Below are 18,312 nucleotides of genomic sequence, written 5' to 3'. Positions count from 1 at the left end.
ATATGTACACATACAGCTGATTCACTTTTTTATACACAGAAACTAGCACACAATGGTAAAGCAATTATACTCCAATAAATATGTTAAAAAAAAAAGCTACTGTCCACATCAGAGAAGCTGGAGGGGGAAACCAGGGCTACGCTAGAGGCAAGGTTGCCATATGTAAGAGGATGGGGTAAACTAGAGAAGAAAACATTACATATAGCCTACATTCTTACTTGCAAATATCAGATCTTTCAACATCAAATATAGATATCTAATTACTGGCAAATGATTTTGAGAAGTTTGCTTCTGAAACTTTCTTGAGTCTCTTGACTAATCCCTCCACACTGACCTTGCTTTGGAGAAAGTTTTCAGTGGGAAATGAATGCCTATCAAAAATTTCAGCTTTGTTAATCATAAAATTTACTATCTTAACCATTTTTATGTGTGCAGTTCAGTAGTATTAAGTATATTCACATTGTTGTAAAATAGATCTATAGAACTTTTTCATCTTGCAAATCTGAAACTCTGTAACCATCAAACAACAATTCCCCTTTTCCTAAGTGAAATAAGCCAGTCATAAAAAGATGAGCTAGATATACTGTAAGGCATTTCCTCATTTAATCCTTATAAAAACCATGTTTTACTTAGTCTCATTTCACAGAATTTAAGTTATTGTACCTCCTCACACAAGAAATATGTTAGGAAACTTATTTTTTTATTTATTTTGCGGTACGCGGGCCTCTCACTGTTGTGGAATCTCCTGTTGCGGAGCACAGGCTCCAGACGCGCAGGCTCAGCGACCATGGCTCACGGACCTAGCCGCTTCGCGGCATGTGGGATCTTTCCGGACTGGGGCACAAACCCGTATCGCCTGCATCGGCAGGCGGACTCTCAACCACTGCACCACCAGGGAAGCCCCAGGAAACTTATTTTTAAATCTATTTTATGGGCTTCCCTGGTGGTGCAGTGGTTAACAATCCACCTGAAAATGCAGGGGAAATAAGTTTGAGCCCTGGTCTGGGAAGATCCCACATGCTGTGGAGCAACTAAGCCCGTGCGCCACAACTACCAATCCTGCACTCTAGAGCCCGCAAGCCACAACTACTGAGCCCGTGTGCCACAGCTACTGAAGCCCGTGTGCCTCAGCTACTGAAGCCCGTGCACCTAGAGCCTGTGCTCGGCACAAGAGAAGCCACTGCAATGAGAAGTCCGCGCACTGCAACAAAGAGTAGCCCCTGCTCACTGCAACTAGAGAAAGCCCGTGTGGAGCAACGAAGACCCAACACAGCCAAAAATAAATAAATAAAATAAATTTATTTTTTTTTTAAAAACTATGTTATGTGACCCCCCACACACCCAACCAAGAGCTCCTAAACTACATGTTGCTCAAGTGGAAGGCTGAGAAATGAACACTTATGAAATTAGTTTCTTATAAAATTATGTTGTTTTATTGAAACATATCTTCAACAAAACTCACAGCAAAAACAAAACTCAGCCAAATAAATATAATATATATTATAGGTGACTAAAATTTGGTTATTTCTTATAGTGAGACATGAAAGAATGAGGCAACCATACTTTTATTACTCTTTTCCTACAGTACCTAGTTTAATGCTTTGCACATAGTAGCAGATGCATAAACAGAACTCTTGGATGGTCAACTTACTTTCACACTGCAACTGGTATTAAGTACAATCCTAGTTTATGGAATGCAAAAAGGAAAATGAAGGGAAGTAGAAAAAAACTAATAATTTTTCATGCCTTCTATCAGAAGAGGACCAAATTGCTTTACATCTATTAATTCTTTTAGTTCTTACAGTGCCCAGCTGAGAAGGTGTTAAAGGTCTAATGATACATAGAGAATAACTGAACATGAGAGAGGTTAAGTCTGGCCCATGGCCTTTGGCTGGAAAATGATCCAAATCAATATTCAAACTTAGGTCTTTGTGATTCCAGAGTCCATGTTTTCTCCTCTACCATCAGCCTCATGGAACTTTGATTCTCTCCTCATTTATCCATAATCAAATTATTCTTTTTGTCTATAAATAATGTATTTACTGTAAATATTGATTTGAAACCTCAAAAGATATATATAGAAGCATTCAGAGACTTAAACAACATCCCCTACTGTTTCCTTCACTGTAGGAAGAATATTAACAGGCTGGACATTCTTAGAAAAATAATGCAGCATTTGTAGTGTTGATCTGAGAAAACTGATATTTTCAATGCACAAAAATAGTATGACTTGAGTCCTTGAAATTTGCCACACTCACATAACTTTCTGGAGACCAAATGGTACAACCTCTACAATGAATATAGGCTAAACAGGAAGAAGGACTTTCCAATAAATATAATCAATGTAACCCGAGGTCCTTTTTTCTTGTTTTATTTTATTTTTTGACAAAAGAGTGTAGATATATTTATTGAAGTTCTACCCCAGACACTTTCATGAATATAACTTCCCTGACTTATCAACTCACTCATGCAGTTTTGGGAAATGAGTACCTACTGAGAACATTTCTCAGAGCCGTCTTCACTTCTTTGTTCCTCAGTGTGTAGACAAGGGGCTTGAGTAGCGGGGTGATCACCATATAGGTCACTGCCCCAAGTCAGTCCTTATTTGAGAAGTACAGGGATGTCGGCCTCAAGTAGATAAAGGAAGCACAGCCATAGTGAACAATGACCACTGTGAGGTGGGAGACACAGGTGGCAAAGGCCTTATGCTGTCCCTCCACTGAAGAGATCTTGAGGATGGTGGAAACAATGAAGACATAGGAGATGAAGATCAACACAAAGGGAACCAGCAATACCAGAATGCTGAGTAAGAACATAACCATCTCCTTTATGTTGATGTCTGTGAGGCCCAGTTTTATGACAGGGGAAAGGTCAGAAGTGGTTGATCCGATTGGAGGCACAGAAGGGTACAGTAAACACCAGGATGTTGACAACTACAGAGATCAGAAAACTACAGATGCTTGAGGCTAAAACCAGCAGTATGTGGGTGGATGGCTGATGATAACTGTGTAGTTGAGAAGGGTTGTAGATGGCAACATAGTGATTGTAGCCCATCACAGCAATTAGAAAACAGTTGGTACAAGCCAAGCCCACAAAGAAATAGAGCTGGGCAGCACACCCAGGGAAAAAAGTAGTTCTAGTTGTGGAAAGCAGATTGGTCAGCATTTTTGGTATGATGACCAAGGTTTAGCAGGTTTCAGAGCAGGAGAGGACAAAGAGAAAGAAATACATAGGGGTGTCCAAAGCCTGATCCAGAAGAATGATAGTCATGATGGTGGCACTGGCCATCAGAGTGGTCAGGTAGACCAGGAGGAAGATAAAGAAGAGAAGGATCTGCAGATCCCCCAGGTTTGAGAAGCCTATAAGGATGAACTCGGTGATCATGCTCTGGTTCTATCTCTTCATTGGTCACTGGGAATCAGACTCAGACATCCTGAAACGGACAACAGAAAGAATTTGACAAAAGTGAATGCCCCCAGAGAAATCATGTTTGTGTTTCTGTACAAAGTTGATAATATTGGTCTGAAAAAATGAGTAAAAAACAAGTCAAACACTTTGATCAGGGGTGAGTGGAAAGCAGGAGGCATGAAGACTAGGGACATAAGAAAATTCCCAATTCAACAATACCTGAAGAAATTTATTTTTATAAGTTGTTTCCATTTCTCTTCTTATTTGCATAGAAGTTTCATACCTAGTGTGTTAAATCAAGAGGTGATTCTAGAGTTCATCTCATCTAATCGTGCCATTTTATGGAAACCAAGTTTCAAAAAGATTAAATCATTTGCTTAACCCGCATGAGAGTGACAGTCTTGAGAAATCACCTATCGTCAAAGTCATTTTATGAAAATCTGAACTGGAAAAACAAAAACAATTGAAAAGTCATCTATCCAGCCCCTCATATACTTGACACAAATACTGCTTGCTTATATGTAATGAAATGTTGAGCTTTATTTGCCCATGATCAATTGTGAAGCCTTTGGCATGGACTTAGAATGATACCGCATATTGGGGTTTCCCTTGTCATGAGTGCATGGGAATTTGGGAGTAAGAATCTAACTAAAGCTCAAATCATGCTCAGAGCATGCCAGGTCTTGGGCTGACATATTCGCTCCCTTGACCTCTGCCTCAATGTCTGCTGCCTCCATGATGTTCTCAGAACAAGTCTCACCATTATCTGTGGGGAGACCTGTAGTTTGATTCAGAGATAACATAATTCTAAAACCTTTACACTAGCCTTAGAAAATCATAAAATCTTTATATTAGAACAAAGCTCAGGAGTCTTCTTACTTAATCTGCACCTAATTCTGTGAACCTTTTGATATAAATCTGTAAAGTATTGTCCAGTCACCGTAGTTAAGTTCCAGTTATAAGGAGCCCATTGCCTCACAAAGCAGGCTGCTCTCTTCCTAGATGGCTTAACTGGCTAGAGCCTTCTTATTCTGAGATGACCTATGCCTTCTCGAAACCTCCACTCTTTGTTCTTGACTTGTTCTCTGCAGATACTCACAAGAAAATTCATTCTTTTTTTTTTTTTAATAAATGACAGCCTTCTAGTTATTGGAATAAAATGATCATATCCCTTTATGGGTCTTATTTTCCTCCTAATGTTCCTAGTTCTCTCAATTATTTCTCCATGATTATCTGGAATTCTCTGTTCTAATCACTATCTCAGGTCATTAGATCATACTTCCACTCTTCACAGTCATCACACATCACAAATTTCTATCTCTTTATCTTTACCAGTAACATTGCATTTCCTTTCCTACTATCCTTTACCCCTCACAATTAATATCTATTCATCCTTCAAAACCCCAGATTAATATTTATCTCTGAAAAGGCTTCCCTGAGTAGTTCTGAGACTTTGAATACTGTGTGCATTTACTTCTCTGTCAGTTTGTTCTGAGATAATTTGCTGGAATGCAAGCATAGTAAGGACAGAAGGATGTAGGCTCTGGACCTAGACTGCCTAGGCTAGGACAATGCCTCTGTCACCGACTAGCTTTGTGATCTTGTGGAAAACTCTTCTATGTGCCTCAGGTTTTTACCTGAAATGGCAATAAGATAATAATAGCAGAAACAAAACATTTTTGTGAGTACCAAATGCTCACAGTTATGTTTCTGAATCATATTAATATTCAATAAGTGTTAGCTCTTAGTATCTAGTTTAACCCCTTCATGTTACAAAGAAACTGAGGCCCAAAAAAGTAAAATGTAAAGATCTAGGTTATATAGCTACTTAGCAGCAGAGGTGAGACTGTATCCCCAACATCCTAAACTACCAACTGCAGGACTGTGTCTTCTAATTAACCAGGGTCCTGTTTTTAATATTTTCAATATTTCTTTTGTACTATGTGTTATACACCAGTGGCTTAGGAAATTGATCAGTGCCTTCTTTATTCCCTATGATCCTCACACAGGCAGTATGCTTCACACTTTCATCTACTCCTAACTCTTATTCTTCCACCTTTAGTCCAGCAGGTACATTTTTTTTTCCTTCTGTTAAAATATATATCTGTTCTATTCAGGCATTTCCTTATTACTTTTCCTACTTTAAGTCATTTTAGGAATATTTTGTTTTACACTTTTTAATCTTTTTCTAACTTTACTCTCTCTCCATATCAGATGATTGGACTTTGTTCAGTTAGATCTCACCATATGGTCTCTGTCCCTATGTTTTACCCCAGATCCTGATGCTATGACCCACTTCACCTGTGCATGGTTTCCACCAGTCCTTCTGCCTTTGAATCTTTCTTTGGTACCCAACATATTTGTACAGTTTGATTGAGAGTTGATATTGCTAAAAGAAAAGAGTTGTCCTACAACTATAATAGAAAGGAAGTACTGACATTTCTTTTTTTTTTTTTTTTTTGCGGTACACGGGCCTCTCACTGTTGTGGCCTCTTCCGTTGCGGAGCACAGGATCTGGACGCGCAGGCTCAGTGGCCATGGCTCACGGGCCCAGCCGCTCCGCGGCATGTGGGATCCTCCCGGACCGGGGCACGAATCCGTGTCCCCTGCATTGGCAGGCAGACTCTCAACAACTGCGCCACCAGGGAAGCCCCAACATTTCTTTTTTGATTGATTTTATTTATTTTTTTATACAACAGGTTCTTATTAGTTATCCATTTTATACATATTAGTGTATACATGCCAATCCCAATCTCCCAATTAATCACACTACCCCCCCGCCCCCCCCCACCACTTTACACCCTTGGTATTCATACGTTTGTTCTCTACATCTGTGTCTCAATTTCTGCCCTGCAAACTGGTTCATCTGTGCCATTTTTATATGTTCCACATATATGCGTTAATATGCAATATTTGTTTTTCTCTTTCTGACTTATTTCACTCTGTATGACAGTCTGTAGATTCATCCACGTCTCTGCAAATGACCCAATTTCGTTCCTTTTTTTTTTTTTTTTTTTTTTTTTGCAGTACGCGGGCCTCTCACTGTTGTGGCCTCTCCCGTTGCGGAGCACAGGCTCCAGACGCGCAGGCTCAGCGGCCATGGCTCACGGGCCTAGGCGCTCCGCGGCATGTGGGATCTTCCCAGACCGGGGCACGAACCCGTGTCCCCTGCATCGGCAGGCGGACTCTCAACCACTGTGCCACCAGGGAAGCCCAATTTCGTTCCTTTTTATGGCTGAGTAATATTCCATTGTATATATGTGCCACATCTTTATCCATTTGTCTGTCGATGGGCATTTAGGTTGCTTCCATGACCTGGCTATTGTAAATAGTGCTGCAATGAACATTGGGGTGCATGTATCTTTTTGAATTATGGTTTTCTCAGGGTATATGCCCAGTAGTGGGATTGCTGGGCCATATGGTAATTCTATTTTTAGTTTTTTAAGGAATCTCCATACTGTTCTCCATAGTGGCTGTATCAATTTACATTCCCACCAACAGTGCAAGGGGGTTCCCTTTTCTCCATACCCTCTCCAGCATTTGTTGTCTGTAGATTTTCTAATGATGCCCATTCTAACTGGTGTGAGGTGATACCTCATTGTAGTTTTGATTTGTATTTCTCTGAGATGTTGAGCAGCTTTTCATAGGAAGCACTTACATTTATAAGCAGAGTTCTGGCACAGTCTCAGGTTTCTTTATCCCATCAAAATATAAAGAAAAAGAGACATGGACAAATTTGGAAGAACATCAGGCAGTATTTTTCTCCAGAGTTGATTGGGGAAAATCTAGGAGCTAAGATTAGCCTTTAAAGATGAAAGAAAACTCAGCTTGCTAGCTGGGCTAGAGCTAAGTGGACAGATGCAGCCTTAGCTGCTCTATGTTCCTGATGGCAGTTGCTTCAGCAAATCCCTGGCTCTTATAGAGTTGGATACTCCAGAGGATTGAGGCCTTGGAGTGAGGTACTCCTTTGGATTCTAGGCATTAACAAAACTTGTAAAAGATAAATCAAATAAATTATTTACTTTACTCGATCTATGTAGGAGATAGATAGTTTGAATGCTATCATTTTTTTATATGTAATTTATTTTGACTCAAGGTTTCATTTGCCAAATGAAGTAATAAACTGTCACTCCCTTAATCATTAATTAGCTTTATAGATTCTGGATATAGATGAACTCTTTCAAAGAATTAAGTACATGCCATTTTTGAAAAATTTCACATAGTCTCCTCCTTCTCCTTCAAGTTTGCCAGTTGAATAAGCCAGATACAATTTCCTATATCTCTCCTCCTTTTTTTAAATCTTAGTTATGCCTGCATTCTAAGGGGGCACAAATTCCAACTTTTTCTACACTTCATTGTCTTCTAGATTCATCTCTTTAAATATATTTATCTATGTGACATTCATCTATACACCCACTAATTCACTAATTAAATCAATATGCATTAAACACTGATGATGTTCCAGGCACTTGGTAATTGTTTTGGCAGGGAGGGTTTCACAAAGATGAGGATGGCATAGTTCATGACAAAGGTAGTTTCTGGACCACATAGACCTGAGACTCCTGAGTTGCATGTGAAGATGCCTATTGATGGGGTCTGCTCAGGATACTCAGAATAAGAAATATTTACAAAATATTTTGCACTTGGTTTAGGTGATTTCCTTACTCTTAGCAAGTTTAAAACTACTGTCTTCTGTCTGAAAAGAATTTAGTGTTTAGAAGGGAAAATGGAGGAAAAATAGAAGAATTACAAAAGGCAAAGAGGGCTAAGATAGGGCATTTACAAGGCACTGCAGCATTACTAAGTGGGAGCATTTTTTTTCACATCCAGTATCAAGAACAGTGTATCTCAGACTCCTCAAATTGCCCTTAGACATCTATTCCTTCCAAAAATATTTCTCTCCCTGAAGAATTCAGGAGTTTTGTGCTATGTAAAGAGAGAAGAAATCATGGATTTCTTGTTTTAATTTCTAATTATAAGAAATATAAGTTTCTGAATTGATATATGTATGATATGGGCTAATACAAACAAGAAGTCTTGTTGTTCCAGTGTTTATCTGACTTCTGAGGAGGAAGAGACAGATACAAAAGAGTAAAAATTCTTTAAATTGATAGGTCATTTTAGGGAGAGAAGGCTGGAGGACTGTAACAGCAAGCTTTCCTTTCTACCCATTTTTTATACTGCAAATCTAATATTTAATAGCAGCTTTCTGAATATTCACTGTGCAGCTATCATTATCCATTCATTAGCTCATATAATCTCTATAATAACTTCATCAGGTAAAACAATGTTATTTCCATTTTACAGAAAGAACCCAAGGAGAGCACAGTAGTCCTACTGAGCTGAAGAGAGTGAAATTGGAGTTTGAGGAGGATAAAGCAGCTATAACTTGTGGAGCAAAATACCAGAGAGTTGGGTCAATTTTGAGGAAGAGTTACAGAAATATGCATATGGTACCTTTTCATAATGAGCTGCATGCTAAAATTCTTAAGCACAATGTGAAATTCTACAAGACTAAACAAAGACGTACTGGAAGTCTAAGTTACACACTTCCTACAACTCACTTGTGGTTGGGAGATGTCTGAGATCCAACTAGCTAGAGTCAAGAAATATCACAGAATACTTGGGACAGTCAACAAAGAAGTCAAAAACACTAACCTTAGTCATAAGGATAAATTAGATATCAGAGAAGGACACACTCTAACTGCTTTAACAAAACTTAAAAGTAAGTCTCAATCTACATATATGTGATCAATTGATTTTCAACAAAGGTGTAAGGTAATTCAATGAGGAAAGAAAAATCTTTTAAATGAACGATGCCAGAAAATAGATATACCTATGTAAAGAAATAATTGTAAAATTTTCATAACACCATATATAAGAAATAGAATGATTATATACCTAAGTATAAACATTAAAATGATGAAACTTCTGAGAGAAATTGTTTGTGACAATAATGTAGGAAAAATTTTCTTAGAAAGAACACAGAAGTGCAAACCAAAACAGAAAAATCAAAAATAGATTACATTTTATTAAAATATTAAAACTAAAATATTTTACTTTTAGAAGGACACCATTCAGAATATGAAATTGCCAGCCACAGGCTGGGAGAGAATATTTACAACACTTATATCAGACAGAGGACTCCTTGTATACGGAATATGTAAGAAACTGTAACAGGTCAATAATAATAAGAAGAATGACTCAATAAAAATGGTCAATAACACAAAAAAAGACATGGATCAATGAAACAGAACAGAGAGCCCAGGAATAAGCCCACACAACTAAGGTCAATTAATGTTCAATAAAGGAGGCAAGAATATACAATGGAGAAAAGACAGTCTCTTCAGTAAGTGGTGCAGGGAAAACTGGATAGCTACATGTAAAAGAATGAAATTAGAACATTCTCTGACACCGTATACAAAAATAAACTCAAAATGGATTAAAGACCTAAGCGTAAGACTGGATACTATAAAATTCCTACAAGAAAACACAGGCAGAACACTCTGAAAAAAAAAATTGCAGCAATATTTTTTGGGATCCATCTCCTAGAGTAATGGAAATAAAAGCAAAAATAAACAAATGGACCTAATTAAACTTAAAAGCTTTCGCACAGCAAATAAACCATAACCAAAATGAAAAGACACCTATGGACTGGGAGAGAACAATTGAAAATGAAGCGCTAACAAAAGCTTAATTCCCAAAATATACAAACAATGCACAAAGTTCAATAAACAAACAAACAAAACAAGCAGCCCAAACAAAAAATGGGCAGAGGACCTAAATAGACATTTCTCCTAGAAGACATACAGATGGCCAACAGGCACATGAAAAGATGCACAACATTGCTAATTATTAGAGATATGCAAATTAAAATTACAATGAGGCATCACCTCACAACAGTCACAATGGCCATCATCAAAAATCTACAAATAATAAATGCTAGAGAATTTGTGGAGAAAAGGGAACCTCCCTACACTGTTGGTGGGAATGTAAATTGGTGCAGATGTTATGGAGAACAATGGAGGATTATTTGCTTTTAAAAAAAAACTTTCTTGGAGTATAATTGATTTACAGTGTTGTGTTAGTTTCTGCTGTATAATAAAGTGAGTCAGCTATATGTATACATATATCCCCATATTCACTCCCTCTTGTGTCTCCCTCTCACCTTTCCTATCCCACCCCTCTAGGTAATCACAAAGCACCAAGCTGATCTCCCTGTGCTATGCAGCTGCTTTCCACTAGCTATCTATTTTACATTTGGTAGTGTATATATGTCCATGCCACTCTCTCACTTCGTCCCAGCTTCCCCTTCCCCCTCTCTGTATCCTCAAGTCCATTCTTTATGGCTGTGTCTTTATTCCTGTCCTAGGTTCTCCTGAACCATTTTTTTTCAATCTTTAGATTCCATATATATGTGTTAACATATGGTATTTGTTTTTCTCTTTCTGACTTACTTCACTCTGTATGACAGGCTCTAGGTCCATCCTCCTCACTACAAATAACTCAATTTCTTTTCTTTTTTATGGCTAAGTAATATTCCATTGTATATATGTGTCACATCTTCTTTATCCATTCATCTGTCGATGGACACTTAGGTTGCTTCCATGTCCTGGCTATTGTAAATAGTGCTGCAGTGAACATTTTGGTACATGACTTTTTTTTTTTTTTTTTTTTGGTAGTACGCGGGCCTCTCACTGTTGTGGCCTCTCCCGTTGCAGAGCACAGGCTCTGGACGTGCAGGCTCAATGGCCATGGCTCATGGGCCTAGCCTCTCTGAGGCATGTGGGATCTTCCCAGACTGGGGCACGAATCCGTGTCCCCTGCATTGACAGGCAGACTCTCAACCACTGCACCACCAGGGAAGCCCAAGTACATGATTCGTTTTGACTTATGGTTTTCTCAGGGTATATGCCAAGAAGTGGGATGGCTGGGTCATGTGGTAGCTCTATTTTTAGGTTTTTTTTTTTTTTTTAACATCTTTATTGGGGTATAATTGCTTTACAATGGTGTGTTAGTTTCTGCTTTATAACAAAGTGAAACACTTATAAATATACATATGTTCCCATATCTCTTCCCTCTTGCGTCTCCTTCCCTCCCACCCTCCCTGTCCCACCCCTCCAGGCTGTCACAAAGCACCGAGCCAATATCCCTGTGCCATGCGGCTGCTTCCCACTAGCTATCTACCTTACTATGTTTGTTAGTGTGTATATGTCCATGACTCTCTCTCGCCCTGTCACAGCTCACCCTTCCCCCTCCCCATAACCTCAAGTCCGTTCTCTAGGAGGTCTGCGTCTTTATTCCTGCCTTACCCCTAGGTTCTACATGACATTTTTTTTCTTAAATTCCATATATATGTGTTAGCATACGGTATTTGTCTTTTTCTTTCTGACTTACTTCACTCTGTATGACAGACTCTAGGTCTATACACCTCATTACAAATAGCTCAATTTCGTTTCTTTATATGGCTGAGTAATATTCCATTGTATATATGTGCCACATCTTCTTTATCCATTCATCCGATGATGGGCACTTAGGTTGTTTCCATCTCCAGGCTATTATAAATAGAGCTGCAATGAACATTTTGATACATGACTCTTTTTAAAATTCGGTTTTCTCAGGGTATATGCCCAGTAGTGGGATTGCTGGGTCATATGGTAGTTCTATTTGTAGTTTTTTAAGGAACCTCCACACTGTTCTCCATAGTGGCTGAACCAATTCACATTCCCACCAGCAGTGCAAGAGTGTTCCCTTTTCTCCACACCCTCTCCAGCATTTATTGTTTCTAGATTTTTTGATGATGGCCATTCTGACTGGTGTGAGATGATATCTCATTGTAGTTTTGATTTGCATTTCTCTAATGATTAATGATGTTGAGCATTCTTTCATGTGTTTGTTGGCAGTCTGTATATTTTCTTTGGAGAAATGTCTATTTAGGTCTTCTGCCCATTTTGGGATTGGGTTGTTTGTTTTTTTGTTATTGAGCTGCATGAGCTGCTTATAAATTTTGGAGATTAATCCTTTGTCGGTTGCTTCATTTGCAAATATTTTCTCCCATTCTGAGGGTTGTCTTTCATCTTGTTTATGGTTTCCTTTGCTGTGCAAAAGCTTTGAAGTTTCATTAGGTCCCATTTGTTTATTTTTGTTTTTATTTCCATTTCTCTAGGAGGTGGGTCAGAAAGGATCTTGCTGTGATTTATGTCATAGAGTGTTCTGCCTATGTTTTCCTCTAAGAGTTTGATAGTTTCTGGCCTTATATTTAGGTCTTTAATCCATTTTGAGCTTATTTTTGTGTATGGTGTTAGGGAGTGATCTAATCTCATACTTTTACATGTACCTGTCCAGTTTTCTCAGCACCACTTATTGAAGAGGCTGTCCTTTCTCCACTGTACATTCCTGCCACCTTTATCAAAAATAAGGTGTCCATATGTGCATGGGTTTATCTCTGGGCTTTCTATCCTGTTGCATTGATCTATCTTTCTGTTTTTGTGTCAGTACCATACCGTGTAGCTTTGTAGTATAGTCTGAAGTCAAGGAGCCTGATTCCTCCAGTTCCTTTTTTCATTCTCAAGATTGCTTTGGCTATTTGGGGTCTTTTGTGTTTCCATACAAATTGCAAAATTTTTTGTTCTAATTCTGTGAAAAATGCCAGTGGTAGTTTGATAGGGATTGCATTGAATCTATAGATTGCTTTGGGTAGTAGAGTCATTTTCACAATGCTGATTCTTCTAATCCAAGAACATGGTATATCTCTCCATCTATTTGTATCATCTTTAATTTCTTTCATCAGTGTCTTATAATTTTCTGCATACAGGTCTTTTGTCTCCTTAGGTAGGTTTATTCCTAGATATTTTATTCTTTTTGTTGCAATGGTAAATGGGAGTGTTTTCTTGATTTCACTTTCAGATTTTTCATCATTAGTATATAGGAATGCCAGAGATTTCTGTGCATTAATTTTGTATCCTGCCACTTTACCAAATTCATTGATTAGCTCTAGTAGTTTTCTAGTAGCATCTTTAGGATTCTCTATGTATAGTATCATGTCATCTGCAAACAGTGACAGCTGTACTTCTTCTTTTCCAATTTGGATTCCTTTTATTTCCTTTTCTTCTCTGATTGCTGTGGCTAAAACTTCCAAAACTATGTTGAATAAGAGTGGTGAGAGTGGGCAACCTTGTCTTGTTCCTGATCTTAGTGGAAATGCTTTCAGTTTTTCACCATTGAGGATGATGTTTGCTGTGGGCTTGTCATATATGGCCTTTATTATGTTGAGGAAAGTTCCCTCTATGCCTACTTTCTGCAGGGTTTTTATCATAAATTGGTGTTGAATTTTGTCAAAAGCTTTTTCTGCATCTATTGAGATGATAATATGGATTTTCTCCTTCAATTTTTTAATATGGTTTATCAGATTGATTGATTTGCATATATTAAAGAATCCTTGCGTTCCTGGGATTAAACCCACTTGATCATGGTGTATGATCCTTTTAATGTGCTGTTGGATTCTGTCTGCTAGTATTTTTTTGAGGATTTTTGCATCTATGTTCATCAGTGATATTGGCCTGTAGTTGTCTTTCTTTGTGACATCTTTGTCTGGTTTTGGTATCAGAGTGATGGTGGCCTTGTAGATTGAGTTTGGGAGTGTTCCTCTCTCTGTTATATTTTGGAAGAGTTTGAGAAGGATAGTTTTTAGCTCTTTTCTAAATGTTTGATAGAATTCGCCTGTGAAGGCATCTGGTCCTGGGCTTTTGTTTGTTGGAAGATTTTTAATCACAGTCTCAATTTCAGTGCTTATGATTGGTCTGTTTTTATTCTTTATTTCTTCCTGGTTCAGACTCAGAAGGTTTTGCCTTTCTAAGAATTTGTCCATTTCTTCCAGGTTGTCCATTTTATTGGCATATAGTTATTTGTAGTAATCTCTTATAACCCTTTGAATTTCTGCAGTGTCAGTTGTTACTTCTCCTATTTCATGTCTAATTCTGTTGTTTTGAGTCTTCTCCCTTTTTTTCTTGATGAGTCTGGCTAATGGTTTATCAATTTTGTTTATCCCCTCAAAGAACCAGCTTTTAGTTTTATTGATCTTTGCTATTGTTTTCTTGATTACTTTTTCATTTATTTCTGATCTGATTTTTATGATTTCTTTCCTTCTGCTAACTTTGTGGTTTTTTTGTTCTTCCTTCTCTAATTGCTTTAGGTGTAAGATTAGGTTGTTTATGTGGTATATTTCTTGTTTCTTGAGGTAAGATTATATTGCTCTAAACTTCCCTCTTAGAACTGCTTTTACTGCATCCCACAGGAATTTTATCCTCGTGTTTTCATTGTCATTTGTTTCTAGGAATTTTCTGATTGCCTCTTTGATTTCTTCAGTGATCTCTTGGTTTTTAGTAGTGTATTGTTTAGCCCCCATGTGTTTGTATTTTTTACAGATTTTTTCCTGTAATTGATGTCTAGTCTCATAGCGTTGTGGTTGGAAAAGATACTTGATACGATTTCAATTTTCTTAAATGTACCAAGGCTTGATTTGTGACCCAAGATATGATCTATCCTGGAGAATGTTCCATGAGCATGTGAGAAGAAAGTGTATTCTGTTGTTTTTGGATGGAATGTCCTTTAAATATCAATTATGTCCATCTTGTTTAATGTATCATTTAAAGCTTGTGTTTCCTTATATATCTTCATTTTGGATGATCTGTCCATTGGTGAAAGTGCGGTGTTAAAGTCCCCTACTATGATTGTGTTACTGTTGACTTCCCCTTTTATGTCTGTTAACATTTGGCTTATGTATTGAGGTGCTCCTATGTTGGGTGCATAAATATTTACAGTTGTTATATCTTCTTCTTGGATTGATCCCTTGATCATTATGTAGTCTCCTTGTTTGTCTCTTGTAATAATCTTTATTTTAAATTCTATTTTGTATCATATGAGAATTGCTAATCCAGGTTTCTTTTGATTTCCATTTGCATGGAGTATCTTTTTCCATCCCCTCACTTTCAGTCTGTATGTGTCCCTAGGTCTGAAGTGAGTCTCCTGTAGATTGCATATATACCGGTCTTGTTTTTGTGTCTATTTAGCCAGTCTATGTCTTTTGGTTGGAGCATTTAATCCATTTACATTTAAGGTAATTATCAATATGTATGTTCCTATTATCATTTTTAAAATTGTTTTGGGTTTTTTATTGTAGGTCTTTTCCTTCTCTTGTGTTTCCTACCTAGAGAAGTTCCTTTAGCTTTTGTTGTAAAGCTGGCTTGGTGGTGCTGAATTGTCTTAGCTTTTGCTTGTCTGTAAAGCTTTTGATTTCTCTGTTGAATCTGAATGAAATTCTTGCTGGGCAGAATAATCTTTGTTATAGGTTTTTCCCTTTCATCATTTTAAATATGTCCTCCCAATATCTTCTGACTTGCAGAGTTTCTGCTGAAAGATCAGCTGTTAACCTTATGGGGATTCACTTGTATATTATTTATTGTTTTTCCCTTGCTGCTTTCAATATTTTTTCTTTGTACTTATTTTTTGACAGTTTGATTAATATGTGTCTTGGCATGTTTCTCCTTGGATTTATCCTGTATGGGACTCTGTGCTTCCTGGACCTGATTGACTCTTTCCTATCCCATGTTAGGGAAGTTTTCAACTATAATCTCTTCAAATATTTTCTCAGTCCCTTTCTTTTTCTCTTCTTCTCAGATCCCTATAGTTTGAATGTTGGTGCACTTAATTTTTTCCCAGAGGTCTCTGAGACTGTCCTCAATTCTTTTCTTTTTCTTTATTGTGCTCTGTGATAGTTATTTCCACTATTTTATCTTCCAGGTCACTTATCTATTTTCTGCCTCAGTTATTCTGCTATTGATTCCTTCTAGAGAATTTTAAATTTCATTTATTGTGTTGTTCATCATTGTTTGTTTGCTGTTTAGTTCTTCTAGGTCCTTGTTAAACGTTTCTTGTATTTCCTCCATTCTATTTCCAAGATTTTGGACTTTTACTCTCATTATTCTGAATTATTTTTCAAGCAGACTGCTTATTTACTCTTTATTTGTTTGGCCTGGTGGGTTTTTATCTTGCTCCTTCCTCTGCTGTGTGTTTCTCTGTCTTCTCATTTTTCTTAATCTACTGTGTTTGTGGTCTCCTTTTCACAGGCTGCATGTTTGTAGTTCCTGTTGTTTTTGGTGTCTGCCCCCAATGGCTAAGGTTGGTTCAGTGGGTTGCGTAGGCTTTCTGGTGGAGGGGACTAGTGCCTGTGTTCTGGTGGATGAGGCTGGATCTTGTCTTTCTGGTTGGCCAGACAGCATCTGGTCATGTGTTTTGGGTTGTCTGTGGCATTAATATGATTTTAGGCAGCCTCTCTGCTAATGGGTGATGTTTTGTTCCTGTCTTCCTAGCTGTTTGGCATAGGGTGTCCAGCACTGTAGCTTGCTGGTCATTGAGTTGAGCTGGTCATTGAGATAGAGAACTCTGAGTTAGAGAACTTTCGCTGTTTGATATTTTATGGAGCCACTTGTTCTCTGGTGGACCAATGTCCTGAACTCAGTTCTCCCACATCAGAGGCACAGGCCTGATACCCTGCCAGGGCACCTAGACCCTGTCACCCACACAGCTCAGAATAAAAGGGAGAAAAAGAAAGAAAAACATAATAAAAGAAAATAAAGTTATTAAAATAAAAGAAATATTATTAAAAATAAAAAAGTAAAAAGTCATAAAAAAAGAAAGAATGAAAGAACAGAGCAACCAAACCAATAAACAAATCCATCAATGATAACATGTGCTAAATAATATACTAAGAAAAAAAATGGACAGACAGAACCCTAGGACAAATGGTAAAAGCAAAGCTATACAGACAAAATCACACAAAGAAGCATACACATACAGTCTCACAAAAAGAGAAAAGGGAAAACAAAATATCTATCTATCTATCTATCTATATATAAAGGAAGACAGTAACCAAATCCATAAACAATTCTACCAATGATAATAAACACTTAATTCTAATCTAAGATAAACATGAAATCAGAAACAAATTAGATGCAGAAAGCAAAGCCCACGTCTACAGTGGCTCCCAACGTCCACCATCTCAATTTTGGGAAAATTCATTGTCTATTCAGTTATTCCAGAGATGAAGGGTACATCAAGTTGATTTTGGACGTTTAATCCACTGCCACTGAGGCTGCTGGGAGAAATTTCTCTTCCTCTTTGTTCGCACAACTCCTGGGGTCAGGTTTGTATTTTGCCCTGCCTCTGTGTGTATGTCACCTGAGGGCATCTTTTGGGAAGTCTTCTTTTGGATGTCTTCTGCCAGCATTCAGTAGGTGTTCTGTAGGAGTTGTTCCACATGTAGATGTTTTTCTGATGTATTTGTGGGGAGGAAGGCGATCTCCACCTCTTACTCTTCCACCATCTTGAAGGTCTCCCAATTATTCTTAGTCTGGTTCTCCTCCCTCCTTGTGAGATTGTGACCCCCTTGTTCTTGATTTCCTTTGAAACATAGTTCTCTAAAAGGTGGTGGGAGGTCAGTGTTAAAAGAGCCTTTCCAGAAAACATTTTACAAGATGAATCTAGGGACTGCTGGCTTGGTGGCTTCATTACAGTGACCACAATGTCAGTCCTAGGATTCTCATCTGTGGAATGGACTTTGGTTTTCTCCTCTATTCTTCACTGAAACTCCTCTGAGATCTGAGGAAATTTTTTTCCTTCAGGAGAAGTGAGGAGTTCAGAGCCAGTATTACCCCCAATACTGTTTTTTTTTCCAATGGCAATAATTTAGCTTAGTCGTTCAATAGCTTTGTTCTCCTTGATCAAATCTGTTCAGTCATTTAATCAAACAATGCCTTTGTTCACAAAGGTACGGAGTGAGATAGCATGAAGTAATCAGCATAAATTTCATCTTAATACTAAAAACATCATTCAGTAAACTATGCATTG

At 37.8% G+C, this 18,312-nt stretch overlaps 1 pseudogene across 1 annotated transcript in view; it reads right to left on the bottom strand.

The window, feature by feature from the left end:
* Positions 1 to 2,316: 2,316 nt before the first annotated feature.
* The window catches only part of LOC309958084 (olfactory receptor 10T2-like), a 28,908-nt pseudogene continuing 12,912 nt past the window's right edge, over positions 2,317 to 18,312 (bottom strand). Inside the window, exon 2 of the transcript in view lies at positions 2,317 to 3,393. The product of the transcript in view is annotated as an olfactory receptor 10T2-like (transcript). The remainder of the gene's footprint in view (positions 3,394 to 18,312) is intronic.

Source organism: Leucopleurus acutus (assembly GCF_964270905.1).
Source record: "Leucopleurus acutus genome assembly, chromosome: 2".
In the NCBI taxonomy this organism is placed as follows: Eukaryota; Metazoa; Chordata; class Mammalia; order Artiodactyla; family Delphinidae; genus Leucopleurus; species Leucopleurus acutus.
Note: the sequence above shows the minus strand (reverse complement) of the source record. Positions and strands in the feature narration are given on the sequence as shown.